The sequence below is a fragment of the Pogona vitticeps genome, chromosome 1 (assembly GCF_051106095.1).
Source record: "Pogona vitticeps strain Pit_001003342236 chromosome 1, PviZW2.1, whole genome shotgun sequence".
Classification (NCBI taxonomy): Eukaryota; Metazoa; Chordata; class Lepidosauria; order Squamata; family Agamidae; genus Pogona; species Pogona vitticeps.
This window is the reverse complement of record NC_135783.1, coordinates 208739677-208760140: the sequence shown is the minus strand read 5'-3', so window position 1 is coordinate 208760140 and position 20464 is coordinate 208739677. Positions and strand designations below refer to the sequence as shown.

General features: G+C 42.2%; 1 protein-coding gene, 2 non-coding genes and 1 pseudogene across 8 annotated transcripts in view; 1 reads left to right on the top strand and 3 right to left on the bottom strand.

Annotated features, from left to right (window-relative positions):
- KCNH7 (potassium voltage-gated channel subfamily H member 7) overlaps positions 1–20464 on the bottom strand; it is a 376531-nt gene that overhangs the window by 137382 nt on the left and 218685 nt on the right. The gene's annotated exons all lie outside the window — the stretch shown is intronic.
- LOC140703528 (U1 spliceosomal RNA) lies at positions 2297–2461 on the bottom strand. The gene has a single exon (XR_012082874.2). It is a non-coding gene; the product is annotated as a U1 spliceosomal RNA (small nuclear RNA).
- On the top strand, positions 2978–3121 carry LOC140703521 (U1 spliceosomal RNA; annotated as a pseudogene).
- Positions 10974–11137, bottom strand: LOC140703311 (U1 spliceosomal RNA). The gene has a single exon (XR_012082750.2). It is a non-coding gene; the product is annotated as a U1 spliceosomal RNA (small nuclear RNA).

Below are 20464 nucleotides of genomic sequence, written 5' to 3'. Positions count from 1 at the left end.
GAACAGGCTCCTGGTTCAGGTGGGCCATAAAAAGAGCACAGAAAATACCCTTTAAAATAGTAGACGCTCCCCGCTGACAACACACTGAAGAAGAACCTTTCCCAAGCTTTGCCTTAGGTCTCACCCACGTGTGTTTTGCTGACATCATGTTTATAGATCTTTCCATTCACATTCATAAAAGCTTTTCTTCCATGACAGGCTTTTCCGTCCTGCTGGTGGAGCATGACCTTTCCTAAGTATTCCCCTGTAAATTGAACAGGACCCTGAGAGTCTGACGCTGCTTCATGAAAGAAGAATTTGCTTCTGATTTCTAAGCACCTAGTTATTTGAACTGGAAAAAAGGAGATATCTCTGCATCCAGCAAAGATGAGTCGCTCCCCTAAAAACTTCACAAAGGGAAAATACAGAGTTCCTCAAAACAAGAGCCCAATTGTTAATACCTGTTTCTCAGTTGGGTATGTCCAACCAACCTCAAAATGTCAAATGCACAGGGAAAAAAAAGTTCTTTGCATTTTACAAACAAAGGGGACAAAAGGGAGTGTAGCATCTTTGACAATTTCCCTGCTTTTTCTTCCCCATTCACAAATCCTCTGTCATTTTTCAGACTGAGTGAATTTTCTCAATGACAAGGGTTTTTTTTTTTTGTTTAACATACTGAATATAGTATTTGTTTGATCCTTTTCAGTATGTGTATACTTACTGTTGTTTTTAGCTTTAACTGTGGTCTTTTAATAATGTAAGCCACCTTGAGTCCTTTTTGAGGAGAAAGGCAGGGTGAAAATATTTTAAGTAAATAAAGTTCCAGACACTCTCAATCAGCAAGACAGCCGTGTAACCTGAGGGGATTCGGGAGCTGTAGTCAGAAAAGGCTGTGTATGGGGATTGCCTTTGAAAATGGTTCAGAAACATTGGTTGATGCAGAATATGGATGGGAGGATCTAGGAGTTACAAACATTTTATGCGAGTACTTTATTGACTAGCTCCTGGTCTGTTTCTGAGCTCAATTCAAAAGCCCTGACAAGAAAGCGCTTCACAGTCAAGGGCCAGAAGGACAGCCTCTTTCCACATGGGCAAACTGAGGCCCTTTCCCAAATGCCTCATTGAGTGAGGTACAGCAGGTGGCTGCATACAAACAGGTATCTTCAGCTGCTGGACTGAGGCATGCCCACCTCAGAGGTTTCTCTCTTGTACCTTCTTCATTTTTGGGGGACCAAGCAAAGCTCTTTTTTATTTGCCTAGATCTTTTAACGCATGCATTGGTTTAACTCTGTGGATTATTTGTTCCTCTGCTTTTGATTTTTCAAAGCAGAGGAACTGAATGCTGCAGAGTTGTTGTTCATTTCTTTGCTACATTTATATATCACCTTTCCCTCTTAAGAGCTCACAGGAAATGACAGAAAGTTCTCCTCCTCCAGACTTGATTCACGCAACAACCCTGTGAGGTAGCTCGGGCTGATGGACTATGGCTAGCCCAAGGCCACGTAGTGAGTTTCTGATATTAAAGCAACACCCTAGGCTAAGGAGTTTGATGATGAAAAATCTCAAAGGCCAAGTGGGGATTTGAACCCACTCCCTTGGTTCTTTAACTAATAACCACTCTTCTCTGTTTTTGAAGTGATCTTTAAAGAAAAGGAAGAGAGGAGAAAGAGAAGAGATTGTTTGTTTCATTTTCCTGAAGCTTCCTTGTCATTAATGTTATTTTAACTTACTCATTTTTATTTTGTAATATAGTCAGTAACTTTTGGTTTACAGGGAGACATACACACAGTATGTACAAAAGATAAATAATCAAATCAAATCAAATATTACAGAAAGTAGAAAGAAAGGCCAAATCTTTGCTGGATAAACCTCTCATAATGCTCTTTCTGGAGCAGATATCCAATCAATAACACAGCTGCTCTCAGTTGCCTTCTAAAACCAGATACAGTACAGTCATGCCTCACTAGCCGATTGTTCCTATGGGGACGGGTTTTTTACCCTGTTTTGCAAGACGGTTTCCGCCCCATTGGAACACACATTAATTACATAACATCTACTTTTTTATCCCAAAAAGGTGGGGGAGAAAGTATATGCTGCTGGCTTTCCAGAATCTGCCACCTGGAAAAACAGCAGCATACTGTATACTTTCCCCCCCACTTTTTTGGGATAAAAAAGTAGGTCTTGTGTAATTAACGTGTTTCAATGGGGGGGGGAACCATCTTGCAAAGCATCACCAATGGGGCTATGGCTGCAAAATTAAATGATAAAGAATGGTGAAAATACCTAGGAACCAAAGGGTAAAGAGATTGTAAAAAAATCAGAGAAATCACAAATGTAATCTCTCATTAACACAATTATGCAATTGACTTCCCCACATTTGGGAAAATCACAGGAATCAGTAAGACACCCAAAGTACAACAGATAAGCCTCCCCTTGGGAAAACCACTTTTATGACATGGTATTTCCCCAGCAAGGTATGGGTTGGAATGCACCTCATACCCCCTTCTGTCCCCTGACCCCCCACATTATGGTGACCCCCTGGCTGCACCTCCCGCTCAGTACAGGGCTGCACAGCCCCAGTCCTGCCAGAGGCCAAGAGAGCTCCTCAGTGTTTTGGGGTGCCCTGCGGGACCCCATTCAGGGGCTAGGTGTTCTTCCCACAATCCTCTAGTCCACAGGTATTAGCATACCTTATGCTAATTATGGGAGGAACACCTAGCATTCGCTAGGTGTTCCTCCCACAAATCCTCTAGTGCACAGATAATACCTTATATGCTAATACCTTATGCTAATACCTATGCACTAGAGGATTGTGGGAGGAACACGTAGCCCTTGATGAGGGTACCGCAGGGCACCCCAAAACACTGAGGAGCTCTCTTGGCCTCTGGCAGGACTGGGGCTGTGCAGCCCTGTACTGAGTGGGAGGTGCAGCCAGGGGGTCGCCATGACTTGGGGGGTCAGGGGACAGAAGGGGGTATGAGGTGCAAGGCCCATTCTAACTCATACTTTGCAGGGGAAATACCATGTCATAAAGGTGGTTTTCCTAGGGTGAGGCTCATCTATTGCACTCTGGGTATGCTGCTGATCCCTGTGATTTCCCCAAATGTAGGGAACTCAATTGCATAATTTGTGTTAATTGCACTTCTGATTTTCCTGGTTTTTTTTTTATTCCTTTTCATTTTTTTTCTCATCAGGACCTATTGTAAAAGTAGCAAGTCCTGGTGATGTCTTATATTGTAATTTTCTCTTCTATGGTAAAGGATAAGGGCAAAAGGAGTTGCCATTATTAACAGCCAGGGGGCTGCTTTGGTTCATTTCATTCTCTTTTGTTGTTGCTGGAGTAAGAGGGGGAAGGCCATCTGAGACCCACTGAATTTCCAAAGGCAGTGCAGGTGAGGGGATTATTTTCCCCGGATATAGTATGGGGAACTGTTTTTTGCAAGACAATGTTTTCTATGGACAATTTTTGTAAGACGTGTGTTTTTTTTTTCCAATTGGAATGCATTAAATAGATTTCAATGTATTCCAATGGGGAACTCCAATGGGGAGCTGCACCACTGTAAAATGATCCATTCAGCAAAGGGGACCAGCGTGTTGGTTCTGAAAAGTGTATATTGCATGTTACAGCATTTTCCCCAAAATCTGGGTTATTAGAAATGAGCTAACATGAAGCTTCTAATAATTTATGGGAGAAAAAAGTTCATGAAGGCTTTGTTTTCTGATGGGAAGATCAAGGAAAATGGAAAAAACCCTCTCTCCAGTCTCCAGTCTTCAAAATGGACACAAAAAAATAGCATTAGGACAGGGAGGACACCAACACATGATAAGAGGTATGGTAAATTTGGCCTCTATTTCATACAGCATTCAAAGTTTTCTTCCTCTGCATTTATCTATCTCAACTAGAGATGGGGATGAATATAAAAATTAATTGCTATTTTTGACAAATATAGGCGATTCATCATATATATTTGTTTATCCATATTTGTCAAATTTTAAGTCCCAACTAATACGACTTGATGAATATTTTCCTGGTTTTGTTGCTCCGTCAATTCATCTATATTCATTACCCTTTTTGGGGCCTCTCTACGCCGTCTCTGAGCTTGCTGGTGCCAATCAGAAGCTCTGGCTGATCAGGAGATCCTGGATTGGCATATCAGGCAGCCAATAGCACTGTTGAAAGGGTTGTGGGGGTGTACAATGGTGCCTTGACTTACAAACGGCCCAACGTTTGAACATTTTGACTTACGAACAGCTCTGCTGGAAAAATTGTGCTTTGAGTTGCGAACGGAGCTTTGACTTACGAACAAAAAAAAGTCAGGGGAAAAAGGGTGGGAAATTTAAATGTGCTAACCGTTGGTGGCAAAGAGGCTGCTTCTTTGTAGCTCCTTCACCCCAACGGTTCGGGAAAGTGATGCGGTGGCGGCGAGGTGGTCCAGCGTTGGGAGGCTTGAGCCTGGCCGGGGTGCTTTGGCCGCTGGCCTCCCGGCCATGACGGAGGCAGCGGTGGACCAGCGTCAGAAGGTGAGCAGCCGAAGCACCAGCAGTAGTGGAAGCCCAGGAGGCTTCGGAGGCTTTGGACCGGTAAGGTGCTGCTTTTTAAAAAAGTTTTTGTTTTGTTGGTGGGGGGAGTTGAGGGTTGGTGTTCTTTTGTTTTCGGTTTATTTTTATTTTGGTATTTTTTTGAAATGATGGAACAGATGAATCCCGCTCCCATGCATTTCAGTGGGAAACGCTGATTTGACTTACGAACGTTTTGACTTACGAACATCATCTGGGATGAATTAAGTTCGTAAGTCAAGGCACTACTGTATCTTTTACAGAGGCTTTATAAGCTTTTCCCCTGCAGCCATTCCCCACTTCTGTTCTGATTCTCTCCAGAGCGAGAACAGTTGCTGGCTGATGCTTCTTCCATTCTTGTGGCTGTGCTTTCAGTTCTGCGGCAGCAAAGCAAACACTTATTTTTCTTGTTCATTTTTGCCAGTGGCACACACAGTCTTTTCTCTCACCACCCACGTCATTGAGGACCCTGGCTCGGCAAAGCTAAAAATGGCAGGCTCAGCATTGAGAAGCTGTTTTGGGGGCAAAGATGGCAGAGAGAGACTGTTAGGGGGCTTAAATGGTACAGAGATGTTGTTTTGGGGCTAAGATGGCACAGGCAGTTTGTTTGGAGGCACAGAGGGCACTGGCATGATACACAAGGTTTACGCATTTACTGCTAGTTGGCATGATATACAGTACCATGTTTTTGCATTAAAATGGTGTGTTTGTAAAATTCTCCTTCTATTAAAGGATATCTTACCTCCCAATCTTGATTAATTCTTGGAACCAGAACTGTGGCTGCTGTTCTAACCCCTACCCCACTTTTTTGCCTCTTATGTACTCTATGGAGTACTCCATTCAATAGCATGAGTTAATTTATCTCATTGAATATTACAGAATATTATATTATGGTAATAGAAAATTTTGAGTTAAAAACCAGTGATGTGATAAGTCATGCCACTGAATTAAGTCCATTGTGTGATACTCACTTTGTGGACAAGACTGCCTGCATTAATGTAAGGAGGATGTTTTGTGTTTAGTATTAAAATTCTCTTTCTTGTATCTTTTATACAATCTGATTCAAGGCTTGGCAGATCTCGGTAGGCAGGGCTCATAAAATTTCTACTGTTTGTCCCTATATTTTCACATAAAAGACATTTTGGTTAGGTAATACAATCGCAAGACCCTTCAAGACCACAATATAGATGTCAAAGACTGTCATGGTCAGGCATACAACAATGCTAGTCGTATGTCTGGAAAATATAAAGGAGCGCAGACACACATTCAAAACATCAATCCGCTGGCGGAATATGTACCATGTACTGCTCATTCTTTGAATCTGGTTGGACAACAAGCTTTTAGTGTCTCTCCATGTGATGCATTTTCCCCCCTATGGTTCAGACGCTATTTAATTTTTTTTCTCTTCTTTGACTCATCATTGGTCTTTGCTTCTACAGCATCTGAAACCAAATGAAAAAGACATGTACTTTTCTTGAAGCAGCTAGGAGATGTTTGCTGGTCTAGCCATGGTAATGCTGTTGAAGCTTTGCAACTGAACTACTGCAACATTACTGAATTTCTCCAAAATATGGGAAATGATCCAGATGAAAATTATGACACACAACATCAAGTGATATTGTTTTCTTAAAAACAACGAAGATAGAAATAGGAAAATTTCTTCATGTGCATCATATGGAGCAGGATTTAAAATCAGTTTAATGAAACAAGTGTCTGTTTGGAATCAAGGAAGCTGCACTTGGGCAGTGCAACCAGTATGCTTGGGTCACTTGTGTGAAATGCATATAAACTTTCAGAAATGAGTTTCAAGACATGGAAAAAAACAACTAAGACTGCCCTGCCTGGTAGTGAGTATGACAGCTGTAATAGAAAGCGCATAACTTATTTTTGATGAGGCCAAGACTGAAGATGTTGGTCTAGAAGGAAGCAGAAAATTTTAAGTTCAAACTTATGTAATTAATGACAGGCTTGTCAATTGTTTGCATGAAAGAGGGGAACAATATTCTTCAATTAACAGCAAGTTTGGCTTTTTGGATGATGTAGTTTTTATATCAGTTCAACAATTAAGAAAACATGCATTTATTCTACAACAAGCATATCAGGATGATTTGGAAAACACATTTACAGATGAAGTTGTTGCTTTCCAGAGTTTACTACAATACTGCCTTCCCAGCATCATCAGGAGCAAAGAGAACAAAGATTATTCAAAGGGTGCACCCTGTAGCAAATTCTTGCAAGAAAGAAGCATCATCTCAGTCTACCCTAACATTACATGTTTCCGTGGCTGAAGGAGAGTGTTGCTTTGCAAAACTAAAGCTTATAAAATCGGTGTTACGCTCTTCAATGCAAGAACAACACCTCTTAACTGATTAACAAGAATGTCCATTGAGAGTGACATTTTGAAGTGAATCTGTGAAACAGAAAGCAAGGAAAAAATATGTAAAAGCTGTTTTCTGTTTGAAACCTCATGATACTGCCTTTAACCTATTTGTGGTAAGAGCAACCCTACCAAAGACAACCCTCCTTGCACCTTGTGCAGAGCACTTCTTGGCATGATTTATCCAGCCTGGACTCGGCATACTATCTTATCCCTGTTGGATCTCCAATTACATTTTGAGCAGCGAACTGACATGTTCTAAATGTTGATTTGGGCACTGTGATAGGAGGTGGCACTTCAGCCCTTTGGCACCAAGACTCTTATTTTTATTGCAGGTTTTTCTTTGGATACACTTTTCTAGTACTGAAGGCTCGCTTACGGTCATAAGCGAGACGTTCTTTTCATTGTTATGTTGTTAGTTTGTTTACCGAAGCATTGTTCACTTAGTTACTGCTACCAAGTTACTGCTACCTGAGTGAGTCAGTCCTATTTCTGTTATATTGTTCATGCTGTGTGACCTATTTAGGTGGGAGAGGGAGGGAGGGAGGAGGAGCCCCTCCCACTATTATTATTTTTTGTCCAGGGTCCATCAGAATCTTGAATTGGCCCTGCACTGAATGATAGTGAAACAGCATTTGCATGGGGCTCTATGAGGTGTTCTTCTCTTTTCCTTCCTCTCCCTGCATTTTGCAAGGTTTACAAACAAGCAGGTTCAGCCAGTCAGGAGTTGGCAGTGTTGGAATGGACTAAGGATCTACCTAGATTCCTGTGAAGCCATACTGCTCTGCTGACAGATTCGTGCCAGTGCAGCTTTCTGCATTGTAAACTAGAATTAAAATGCCTTTAGAAAATCTTATTTATTTATTTATTTATTTATTTATTTATCTGGACATTTATATTCTGCCCTATATCCTGAGATCGCAGGGCAGAGTGTAACCATAAAAACAATAAAAAAACAATTCGGTACTTTAAAACCATTTTAAACTACTTGTATTAAAAGCAACAATAGTAGAAGTGTCTCCACAGCCTATTCAAGCCATGATCTTTCATCCCCAAAGGCTTTGGTAAATCATCATATTTTAGCTTGATGCCAAAAAGAGGTTAGTGTCAGTGCCTCCTGAACCTCTAAGGGGAGATCATTCTATAACTGAGGAGATACAGCAGAAAAGACCCTCCTCCATGTCTCCACATAATGAATAGTTCTCCAGGATGGGACGTGCAGAAGCTCACCGCTCCCACCCAGCAGATCTTAGTGACTGGATAGCTTCATATGCTGTGGACATGCTGTGTGAAGATGTTACATCTGTACTGGTAGAACTGTACCAATGAATGAAAAGTAAGAAAACTTTGGACCGCCTACAACAGTGGTTCCTAACCTTGGGTAACACAGGTGTTCTCAGACTATAACTCCCAGAAACCCCGACCAGTGTCTGGGAATGGCAGTCCAATAATACCTGGGTTACTCAAGGTTGGGAACTACAGACCTAGAAGAAAAATATGTCAGTAGTATTCCCCCTCCCCAGCATGGTGTAGTGGACACATTAACAGACTAGGACTCGGGATGCCTGGGTTTGATTCCCATGCAGTCATAGAAACTCATTGGTGGGGTGTGACACTGGTAAACCCACTCCTTAAATATATGACTCACCTTAAGAACCCTATTAAGGTTGCAATACACTGCTATTGATTTGACAACATGTAACATACACTTCCTGGAAAAGGCCCTGATGTTGGGAAAGTGTGAAGGCCAGAGAAGAAGGGGACGACAGAGGACGAGATGGTTGGACAGTGTCATCGAAGCGACCAACATGAATTTGACCCAACTCCAGGAGGCAGTGGAAGACAGGAGGTCCTGGCGTGCTCTGATCCATGGGGTCACGAAGAGTTGGACAGGACTTAATGACTAAACAACAAAATATACACAGTAACACTCTCCCTCTCCTCACTGAAATATCCTGAGGATTCTCCACTTGGTCTTTGGTTTCGCAGTTCCACCGGTGAAGATAGTATTCTCCTCATCAAGATCAAATAGTTACTCTTTCTTTTGCTGCTAACTGTGATTCTTTTCTATTCCTCCACTATGTTTGCTCTCTTCTCAGCATTGTCCTCTTCTGCCTTCCCCTGTTGCTCTTCCACCTCCAGGGCTTGCATTGGCTGCTGCTGTTGCTCAAGATTTCTGTCAATGTTTACTTCGTCTTTCCTTATAGCCTTAAGTATGGCTACTCGCTGCTCAAGTTCTCTCACTTTTTCTTCTAACAGTGCCACCAGTTTACACTTGTTCCATGTGAACACTGTGTTACCTCCAGGCACAAAGACAAACAGAAATGTACATAGCTCTGTTTTCAAAACATCTACAACTTTTAAATGGAATCAAACCTGGACCTTCTGTACACAAAGCATGGAGTGGTATTATTGAGCTGTGGGCCTCTCTGCAAATGATGACAGTTGCTTTTGTCCCTAACCCAGTATTAAGGTTGGGGGGGGGGAAATGGCCCAGTGTGCATCAAAAACAGACACTGCCCATTATGCAGACACTTAGCTAGCAGCCATATGCAGTCATGTGCAGCTGCGGCTGAAATGAAGAAGATATATGTGGTAATATCCCACAATGACAGTATAGTTTCAGTGTTTGGAGATACCACTGATATGTAGAAGGGAGAGACTGTTAAGAATGCTAGTGTCTTAAGCACAAAATTGATGTTTTGGTCCTGCTAGTGGCAAAGCATGGAACATATGCTAAAAATTGGAGGTCAAAACAGGAACTTTCTCGAGCTCTGGATAGTAGCATTTTTTGTTTTCTCTCTGACACAAATGACATACTACAGTATAATTGAAATACTATATAATTTCAGGTTCCTAAGCAACATAATATCATCACTAAGTGACAATGAACAGGGATCGATACACATAATTCTGATCAAGTGTTTTTGGCACGGAAAATGATGGTTTTCTTCCAAAATGACTGATTAAATTCCTGAGAGAAGCAATTACGTACAGTGTGGGAACATGAGGTGGGAAGCACTGACCCTCCTTTTGAACATTCTGACCTTGCCAGAATGAGGACTGATTGATCACATAATATACTAGAACCAGGGGAGAGCCATTCAAATTGAGTGCTGGGAGAATGAGAACACACAAAAGTAAAAAAATATTTCTTTACCCAATGTGTTGTTATGGCATCTGGCCTAGATGCCTTTAAAAGGGGATTGGAGAGATTCCCAGAGGAAAAATCACAGGTTAGAAGCCATGTACAGTATAATCTCCAGGCTTAGAAGGAAGGTACCTCCAAATGCTGGATGCAGGGGAGGGATATCAGGAGACAGGTATAGTATCTAGTTGTCTCGTGTGCTCCAAGAGGCATCTGGTGGAGTCAAATTTACTGGCATATGTTTAAAAAGACAGAAACAACCCATTCCATGCTTCTAATGCTCTAAAGCTGATGCAGTAAAGCAGTAGCCGTGGTCATTTTACATAAGCTCTATTATTTGCATTAAATTGTTATTTCTATCAAAGCATTATTTTGTGCAAGTTTGCTTAACTTGCTCCATAATCCTACTTGTTCTTATTCTTTCCCCTGTTGTGTGTACAACAAAATACTTCTCCTTACATGGGGCAAGGGGAATAATTCCGCAGTTCCTTGTTCTTGCCTGTGAAGATGAAATAAGCAAAGGTTTACAGTGGCACCTCACAAGACGATTGCCTCGCAGGACGATTAATCCGCAGGACGATGGTTTTTTGCGATTGCTGTGGTACTTCGCAAGATGATGTTTTCTATGGACAATTTTCACAAGATGATGTTTTGGTCTATGCTTCGCAAGATGTGTTTTTTTTTTTTTTTTGACTGATGCTTCGCAAGACGTTCCCCCCCCCCACCGATTGGAACACATTGATTATATAAGACCCAGTTTTTATCCCAAAAAAATGTGGGGGGGGGAAGTATATGCTGCTGGCTTTCCAGGATCTGCCTCCTAGAAAGCCAGCAGGGCCATGGCTGCAAATTTAAATGCTAGAGGATGGTGAAAACAGCCAAGGACCAAAGGGTAAAGAGATTCTAAAAACATCAGGAAAAGCACAAATGCAATCCCCCATTACCACAAATTATGCAGTTGAGCTCCCCACATTTGGGGAAATCACAGGGATCAGCATAGCTGAAGTGCAATAGATGAGCCTCACCCTGGGAAAACCACTTTCATGACCATGGTATTTCCCCTGCAAGGTATGAGTTGGAGTGGCCCTTGCACCTCCTACCCCCTTCTGTGCCTGCCCCCCCAAGTCATTGTGATCCCCTGGCTGCACCTCCCACTCAGTACAGGGCTGCACAGCCCCAGTCCTGCCAGAGGCCAAGACAGCTACTCAGTGTTTTGGGGTGCCCTGCGGGACCCCCATCAGGGGCTAGGTGTTCCTCCCACAATCCTCTAGTGCACAAGTATTAGCATATGTGCTAATATATATGCTAATACTATACCTTATGCTAATCTTTCCCCCTCATCAGGACCTATTGCAAAGGCAGTAAGTTCTGGTGATGTCTTGCATTGCATTCTCCCTCTTTTTCTCCCCAGTGGCAAAGGATCAGGGCAAAAAGGAATCACCATGATCAGGAGCCAGGGGGCTGTTTTGACTCTTTTCACCTTCCTTCTTTGCTGCTGGAGAGAGAAAGAGGGGGAAGGCTGTCTGAGACCCACTGCATTTCCAAAGGCAGTGCAGGTGAGGGGATTGCTTTTCCCCAATATGGTAGATTTCAATGCATTCCTATGGGGAACCGCGTTTCGCAAGATGATGTTTTGCAAGACAGCGATTTCTGCGAAATGAATTAAAATCGTCTTGTGAGGCACCACTGTATATCAGAAAAAGATTAAAGAGGGTATTAATTTGCACAATGTATGCACATCCCCATCTGTCTGTCATGTCTGATTCTTTCTCTCTTGCCACCTATTCATCCATCCACTTACCTACCTACCTGTAGAAATGCAAATTCAGAAAGAAGTGCTATTTTTTAAAACAAAGTGTGCTCCTTCTAGACCAGTGGTCCCCAATCTTAGGCCTCCAGATATTCTTGGACTTCAACTCCCAGAAATCCTGGCCAGCAGAGGTGCTGATGAAGGCTTCTGGGAGTTGCAGTCCAAGAACATCTGGAGGCCCAAGGTTGGGGACCACTGTTCTAGACCACCCCACAGTGCTTAAAGCACTCTCTGGGCAGTTTACAATTATTCACCATTACACTGGTGGGCAAGTCCACTTTAATTAGAACCTCAGACATCAACATTCCCAGTTGTTTGTCTGCCTGCCTGTTTGCTTGCTTGCTTGCTCACTTCAATAATTATTTAAATAATAAGCATTGAATAATTACTTAAATAATAATTATTGAATAATTGTACATAATACTTACTGAAATAATTAATTATTTAGCCAGGATACAGCCTCCAAATTTGAAGGTATGCTCTGGAACAGAGAACTACCTCAATGTGTATTAGCATGAACTTTAAATATAAATCCCTATATTTCAAAGTTCCCAGGCCTGAAACTGAGAGAGCAGCACAGTCATTAGAGAGATAGACGAAGGCTGAGGAGATGTAGGTTCAAATCCCACATCAGCTGTTGAAGCTTACTGGGTAACTTGAAGTGGTGTCATGAGCTCTTGGTATAATCTTCCCTTCAGGGTTTTTGACAGATAAAATGCAGGAAGGAGAGAAGTGTGAATGCTGTCTTGACTTCCACATAGGATGGGCAGAAAATGAGCAAACAGAACAGGATCACACACATTTGAAGCTGTGTCCAGCCTACAGAGACATGCCAACATTGGAGAGATTCCTAACTTTCCAATAGGCTTTTACAGTGACAGGGATATTCACGTCCAGAATTACAGTCTGAGATTCCGGCAACCGGGGGAACATCCTTTGATCAATTATTTATGGCTTGTCTTTACCCTAATCAGCGGCTTCTCAGATTTATAAGAACAAGTGCTATACTAAATAATAAAACATACAAAAATACAGTGAGTATCAATAATGTAGCATTTTGTCACACAGCCTTTTCTCCTGATTCTGTTCAAACCTTTTCCTATTCACAAACAAATCTTCACAAATGTTGTAACGACCTTGACAAGCCATTCTGGTGCTGGGCCTGACTATTTAAGAGTACAGTATTTTAATCATCATAATATACTCCATTTCCATAATATACTTCCGAATTCAATCTAGAAGGGAGACAGAGGAGATTTTTTGGTGATGTTGTCCATTCATACTTCAGACCCCTACCTGACCCCCTACATTTGTCTAAATCAACAGAAGGGGTTTACTAGAGGTGCAAGGGGAAAACCAAAATAAGAGATAATCAGCAAAAATCATCTCCCTCTTTCCTGCTCATGGGAGTCAAGAGCACAGTGTTCTACTCATGGATATCTAGCTGCAGCCCAATATATTGTTTTGCGTCATGTATTGCATTTTATAACATAGCCATATGTAGCTAGATGTACCATATTCTGCAGGCCCTAAATCTTGAAGTGCAGGTGCTCAACCATTACAACCATTACAGTATCAATAACCACCCCCTGAAAATTCAAAACTCAAGGCTGCTCTGTTTATCCATGGCCAGAATTTTGGCATACATTGCCAGCAAGTTGCTGATCACATCCCTTGTCAAATGCTAGGTGCGGTCAGGGAATGCAAGTGGCTACTTCTTAATTAGTAGCAATTTGCCACTACTGTTTATGCAATTATACTTGTTACGCATTATGTGCCATCAAGTCAGAACTGGTTTATAATGACTCTAACAGGGCCTAACAGGGCTTTCAAGGTAAGCAAATGATTTAACGAGCACTACCCGATTCCCCACTGAATTTCCATGGCCAAGTGGGAATTTGAACCCAAATCTCTTGAGTGCTAAGCCATCACTCTATTAATTGCACCACACTGGATACCGTAGTTTTTGCTCCATAAGAAGCACTTCCCCCCCCGTCTTATGGAGAGAAGCTGGCGAGTTCGCCCCCACTGGCTCCGTGGGGGGAGCCTCGCAAGGGTCCGAGTGAGCCTTCCAGGACTCTTGCGAGGCTCCCCCCACCCCCACGGGGGTGAAATCGCCAGTTTCTAGGACCTTTTCTGAGCCTTTCAATTCTCAGAAAAGGTCCTAGAAGCTGGCGATTTTGCCCCGCTGGCCCTGTGGGGGGTGGGGTGGGGAGCCTCACAAGGGTGGAACAGATCCTAGGACTCTTTGGAGGCTCACCCTGCCCCTGGCCCGCCGGGCCAGAGGGGGCAAAATCGCCACCTTCTGGGACTTTTTTGAGGTTTGGGAAACTTCAGAAGAATCCCTGAAGGTGGCAATTTGGCCCCCTCTGGCCCCCGGGGGGCAGGGTGAGCCTCCAAAGGGTCCTAGGGTGTGTTCCATAAGACAGACCTCTCCATAAGGCTCATCAAATTTTTAGGAGTAGAAAACAGATTATTATTTTCCTGTTTTCTTTTCCTAAAAATTTGGTGCGTCTTATGGAGAGGTGTGTCTTATGGAGCAAAAAACACGGTACATTTACGTGGGCATAAATCTCCAGCTGGATTCTGGCCAACACTAATAAATCAGTTCTAACAATATTCGTCTCTATTAGGAGCAGGCGTTTTATAAAGGTAAGGTATCCTAATTCTCCAAACCAACTTATTCATTGTATGATTTTTTAATGTTGTTAGCCGCCTAGAGTGGTCCTGATACGACCAGATAGGCGGGATATAAATAAAATAAAATAAAATAAAAAAATAAAACTTAAATTCTATGGATAACAATGGCAGAGGCTCACAATGTTACCCAACATATTATAGTTAGGAAAATGTACTGTCTTCCAGTTACTGTGAGGATTACAGTTAAATTCAGAAGCCTGCTATTCAGAAACTCCTGGCATTTTGACCCTATAGGCCTTGCCTGCATTATACCATTGGCCACAGCTTTTCCCCCTGTGGTCTTGTGGTGTGAAGTGGTCCTCATCTTTTCTTTGTACTGCATACCTTTGTAATGGCTGCTGCTTACTCAGGTGAAAATATCTGTACAACATTTCTCTGGACAGATAAATACAGTACAGATAATGGTCCACAGTGAAGCCTTCAATCCTTATTTGAGCTCTCTGGAAATGTTGCCAAAACCCCAATGGAAACAAAAGCAAAGCTGCATTGCTTAAGCCCTGATTATTCCAAAATAAATATAAAAATATCCTATAGAATGAGGAAGCACTTTCTACTGAGAGGGTTGGAGTTTTGCAAATCAATATGACATTTTTCTCCCCTGAAGCACTATCCAAAGTGATGACTAAGGGATTTTCCCCCCCTTCCATAACATTTTGCATAGACTTTTCACTGTTCGGGTTACATGGCCAACATTCACTTTAACTGCTTTTTGAGACAAATCCACAAATTATCAAAGAGGGGGTTACTACAATCAGGGTTGGATGGCTTGATAGAAATGCATGCCGTTTTGCTTCTCTGTTTTTTTGAAAATTGATCCTTGTCCACACTTCCACACACGAAAAAGAGAGAGAAAAAAAGAAATGGAGATCCATTTCTTACGTATGTCCTCTGCTAGATCAAATAGTTACTCCGGTTTATGTATTAGAGGGGGACAGTTTAATCTAGACATTAATTCACCATAATTTCCTGAGTATTTTCTTCAAAAACTTAATCAAACCCAAGAATGTAGTGGCATATTTGGAGGTGAAAGTCCATATGGCCACCCCACCTCAACTCCATGAGTGCCCCAAAATTTGGAAATTGGACTGAATTATAACAGCATTTGTGCACGTTTTTTTCATGGCAATGGGTCTTAATTGCTTAATAACCCACCCTCCAACACTTTGCATTACAAGAGGGGTAAGATGCAATAATTTATTGTTCATGGAAAAACTGATTTTTCTCCCAGCTACTGTGAGGATTGCAGCAGTGAAGCCTGGGGTTGAGGTGGCAGGCGATGTCATAGACCCTGCTTCTCAGAAGCTTGCAGGATTATGACTCTGTGAGCCTTGGCTCCATTATGTTGCTGATCGGACCATAAACTAAATAATTTACCCCAAAGAAAAGGAGTGTGTGGCAATCAATATGATTAAGCTATATGCTATGTCTCATGATGGTCAGACTGCCCACTTTAGGTTAATAAATGGAGCAGCTTCATTCCCTAAAAGAGGCCACTTGATGAAGCCATAGGATATGGTGGATGTGCCACTTCATTAGTAGAAAGCAAGAGCATTGACAGGGTAACACACATGAATATTCAAAAGGTTGTGGGGTTGTTGTTGTTGTTTTGGCTCTTTCATGCTTTTGGACTGTAATTCCCAGAACCTGTAAGTCTCCACTCACCCCCATCCCAGAAAAGGGATTACAAGTTTTTTATTTTTACGAGTTACTTACTTGCATGATCCAGCCTTTAGTTCCTGCTATTAATTTGGGGTGTGTGTGCGTGTGTGTGAAAAGAAAACAATGATAATGCTTCCTGGGAGTTGTAGTTCTTTAGCAGGTATCCCCTATAGAGTCTAATGCGCAGTGGGACAATGACTCTCAGAAAGCATTACAGTAGTTTCCTTTTTTGATCAAATCAACAGCAGGAAATGGATGTCAGAGAAGCCAATATTGAGAGAAATAAATTGAGACTCTTTCTCTAGGCTGGCAAAAAATACAGATGTGCAAATTTTGGGTTGTGGGTTGTAATTTCTGGAATTCTGAGGATTGCAGTCCAAAATATGAAAGAGCGCACTCCTAGTGTTTGCTCTTCCACAATTTCTAGCTTTTTTAATTTTATTTTAGTTTTAACACACATAGGCAGACACGGTGCTGAAAGGCACGTAATGGAATACTCTTGTTTCTCTTCAGGTCAAAAGGCACATAAATGGGCAAATCAGGCTAACATGTTGATAGGCTGCTTTGTTTTGCCTGAAGACAATTCCTGAGGACGCTCTCAACAACACATCAAAGAACCTCCTGGTGTGGTGACAGGAAAGCGCCACCACTGTTAAGCAATCTGAACCTTAAGCCCACTTGTTCCCCAAACATGCCTTGCCCCCAGCCGCATACTCATGTCTTTCCATTCTGAGAAATGGAAATAAAGAAAATTTAGGAAAGCTTATTTGATCACCCACATCTGGTTGATCTGTTAAACAGCAATCTGTTCTTCATGTCTGAGAAAGCCAACAATTCCAGTCCCTTAATGGTAGCCCTTTCTCTGAGCCCTAAAGCTGCTGTTTCGATCTTGGCCTATATTTTCCATTAACTCAGTTTAAAGTGAGATATTGAAGAAGACATCCAAGCTGGTGGGCAAAGTCGCAATGGATGAATGTAGCTAAATTACAGACTGGACAGCTTGGTCTAAAGGGAACTTTAGAAACACAGGCTAGTATCCTGTGGCCTAAATGTAGAAGGAGAGGGAAACAAATTAACAGCGCCCACTCCTTGCTCTGACAGGGTCCCTGTCACATAACCATTTTCTGCCATGGTTGTGAGATTGATCACACAACAGAAAGCCTGCTGCAGTTGGGAAATTTTTGTCTTCCACTTTGTATTTAGGCAAAAGGATATTAGCTTTAGAAATCAGGGCAGCTTGCAATCCAGATTCCTATTTACGCTTTCTGGGAAATAAGTCTTACTGAATTCATTGGGGACTAACCGTAACCCTGAATAAACATTCACAACTCATGGTTTCCCCTTCATGGATTGCTGCCTTGTCGTGGCAAAGGGGCTTGAGTAATTCCGAGAAGCTATGGGCTATGCCGTGCAGGGACACCCAAGATGGACAGGTCATAGTGGAGAGTTCTGACTAAACACGATCCACCTGGAGCAGAAACTGGCAAGCCACTCCAGTATCTTTGCCAAGAAAACTCCATGGGCAGAAACAAAAGGCTAAAAGATATGATGCTGGAAGATGAGCCCCTCAGGTTGGAAGGCGTCCAACATGCTACTGAGGAAGAGCGGAGGACAAGGACAAATAGCTCCGGAGCAAATGAAGTGGTTCAGCCAAAGCCGAAAGCATGTTCATCTGCGAATGTGCCTGGAAGTGAAAGGAAAGTCCGATGCTGGAAAACAAACAAACAAACAAACAAAAAAACCTGCATAGGAACCTGGAATGTAAGGTCTTTGAACCTTGGTAAGCTGGATGTTGTCAAACAGGAGAGGGCAAGAATAAACATTGACATCCTGGGCGTCAGTGAACTAAAATGGATGGAAATGGGTGAATTCAATTCAGACGATTATCGTACAGTATCTACTATTGTGGGCCAGAATCCTGTAGAAGAAATGGAGTAGCCCTGATAGTCAACAAAAGAGTAGGAAAAGCTGTAGTGGGATACAATCTCAAAAATGATAGAATGATTTCAATACAAATCCAAGGCAGACCTTTCAACATCAGAGTCATCCAAGTTTATGCACCAACCACTGATGCTGAAAAGGCTGAAATTGACCAATTATATGAAGATTTACAATACCTTCTAGAACTGACACCTAAGAAAGAGGTTCTTCTCATTCTAGGGGTTTGGAATGTTAAAGTAGGGAGTCAAGAGATAAAAGGGACAACAGGTAAGTTTGGCCTTGGAGTTCAAAATGAAGCAGGGCAAAGGCTAATAGAGTTTTGTCAGGAGAACAAGCTGGTCATCACAAACACTCTTTTCCAACAACACAAGACGCGACTCTATACATGGACATCACCAGATGGACGATACTGAAATCAGATTGATCATATTCTCTGCAGCCAAAAATGGAGAAGCTCTATAAAGTCAGCAAAAACAAGACCTGGAGCTGATTGTGGCTCTGATCATCAGCTTCTCATAGCAAAATTCAAGCTTAAACTGAAGAGAGTAGGAAAAACCACTGGGCTACTCAGGTATAATCTAAACCAAATCCCTTATGAATACACAGTGGAAGTGAAGAACAGATTTAAGGAACCAGATTTAGTAGACAGAATGTTTGAAGAACTATGGATGGAGGCTCATAACATTGTACAGGAGACAGCAACAAAACCATCCCAAAGAAAAGGAAACGCAAGAAAGCAAAGTGGCTGTCCAATGAAGCCTTACAAATAGCAGAGACGTGAAGGGAAACAAAATGCAAGGGAGATAGGGAAAGTTACAGAAAATAGAATGCTGACTTCCAAAGAATAGCAAGGAGAGTCAAGAGGGTCTTCTTAAATGAACAGTGCAATGATATAGAGGAAAATAATAGAAAGTGAAAAAACAGAGATCTGTCCAAGAAAACTGGAGATATTAAAGGAACATTTTGTGCAACGATGGACATGATAAAGGACAAAAATGGTAGGGACCTAACAGAAGCAGAAGACATCAAGAAGAGGTGGCAAGAATACACAGATGAATTATACCAGAAAGATCTGGATGTCCCGGAGAACCCAGATAGTGTGGCTGCTGACCTTGAGCCAGACATTCTGGAGAGTGAAGTCAAGTGGGCCTTAGAAAGCATGGCTAACAACAAGGTTATGCTCAAAATCCTACAAGGTAGGTTTCAGCAATATGTGAACCGAGAACCCCCAGAAGTACATGCTGGATTTCGAAAGGGGCAGAGGAACTAGAGACCAAATTGCTAACATGCGCTGGATTATGGAGAAAACCAGAGAGTTCCAGAAAAACATCTACTTCTGCTTCATTGACTACGCAAAAGCCTTTGACTGCGTGGATCACAGCAAACTATGGCAAGTCCTTAGAGAAATGGGAGTGCCTTATTTATCTCCTCAGAAATCTATATGTGGGACAGGAAGCAACAGTTAGAACTGGATATGGAACATCTGATTGGTTCAAAATTGGGAAAGGAGTATGACAAGGCTTTATATTGTCTCCCTGCTAATTTAACTTATATGCAGAATACATCATGCAAAAGGTTGGACTAGAGGAATCCCAAACTGGAATTAAGATTGCCAGAAGAAATATCAACAACTTCAGATATGCAGATGATACCACTCTGATGGCAGAAAGTGAGGAGGAATTAAAGAACCTCTTAATGAGGGTGAAAGAGGAGAGTGCAAAAATAGTCTGAAGCTCAACATAAAAAAAACAAAGATCATGGCCACTAGTCCCATCACCTCCCGGCAAATAGAAGGGGAAGATATGGAGGCAGTGACAGATTTTACTTTCTTGGGCTCTATGATCACTGCAGATGGTGACAGCAGCCACGAAATTAAAAGACACCTGCTTCTTGGGAGGAAAGTGATGACAAACCTAGACAGTATCTTAAAAAGCAGAGACATCACCTTGCCGACAAAGGTCTGCATAGTCAAAGCTATGGTTTTTCCAGTAGTGATGTATGGAAGTGAGAACTGGACCATCAAGAAGGCTGACCGCCAAATAATTGATGCTTTTGGATTGTGGTGCTGGTGGAATATCTTGAGAGTCTCCTGGACTGCAAAGAGAACAAACCTATCCATTTTGAAGGAAATCAACTCAGATTCTGAAGCTGAGGCTCCAATACTTTGGCCATCTCATGAGAAGACTCCCTGGAAAAGACGCTGATGTTGGGAAAGTGTGAAGACAGGAGAAGAAGGGGACGACAGAGGATGAGATGGTTGGACACTGTCATCGAAGTGACCAACATGAATTTG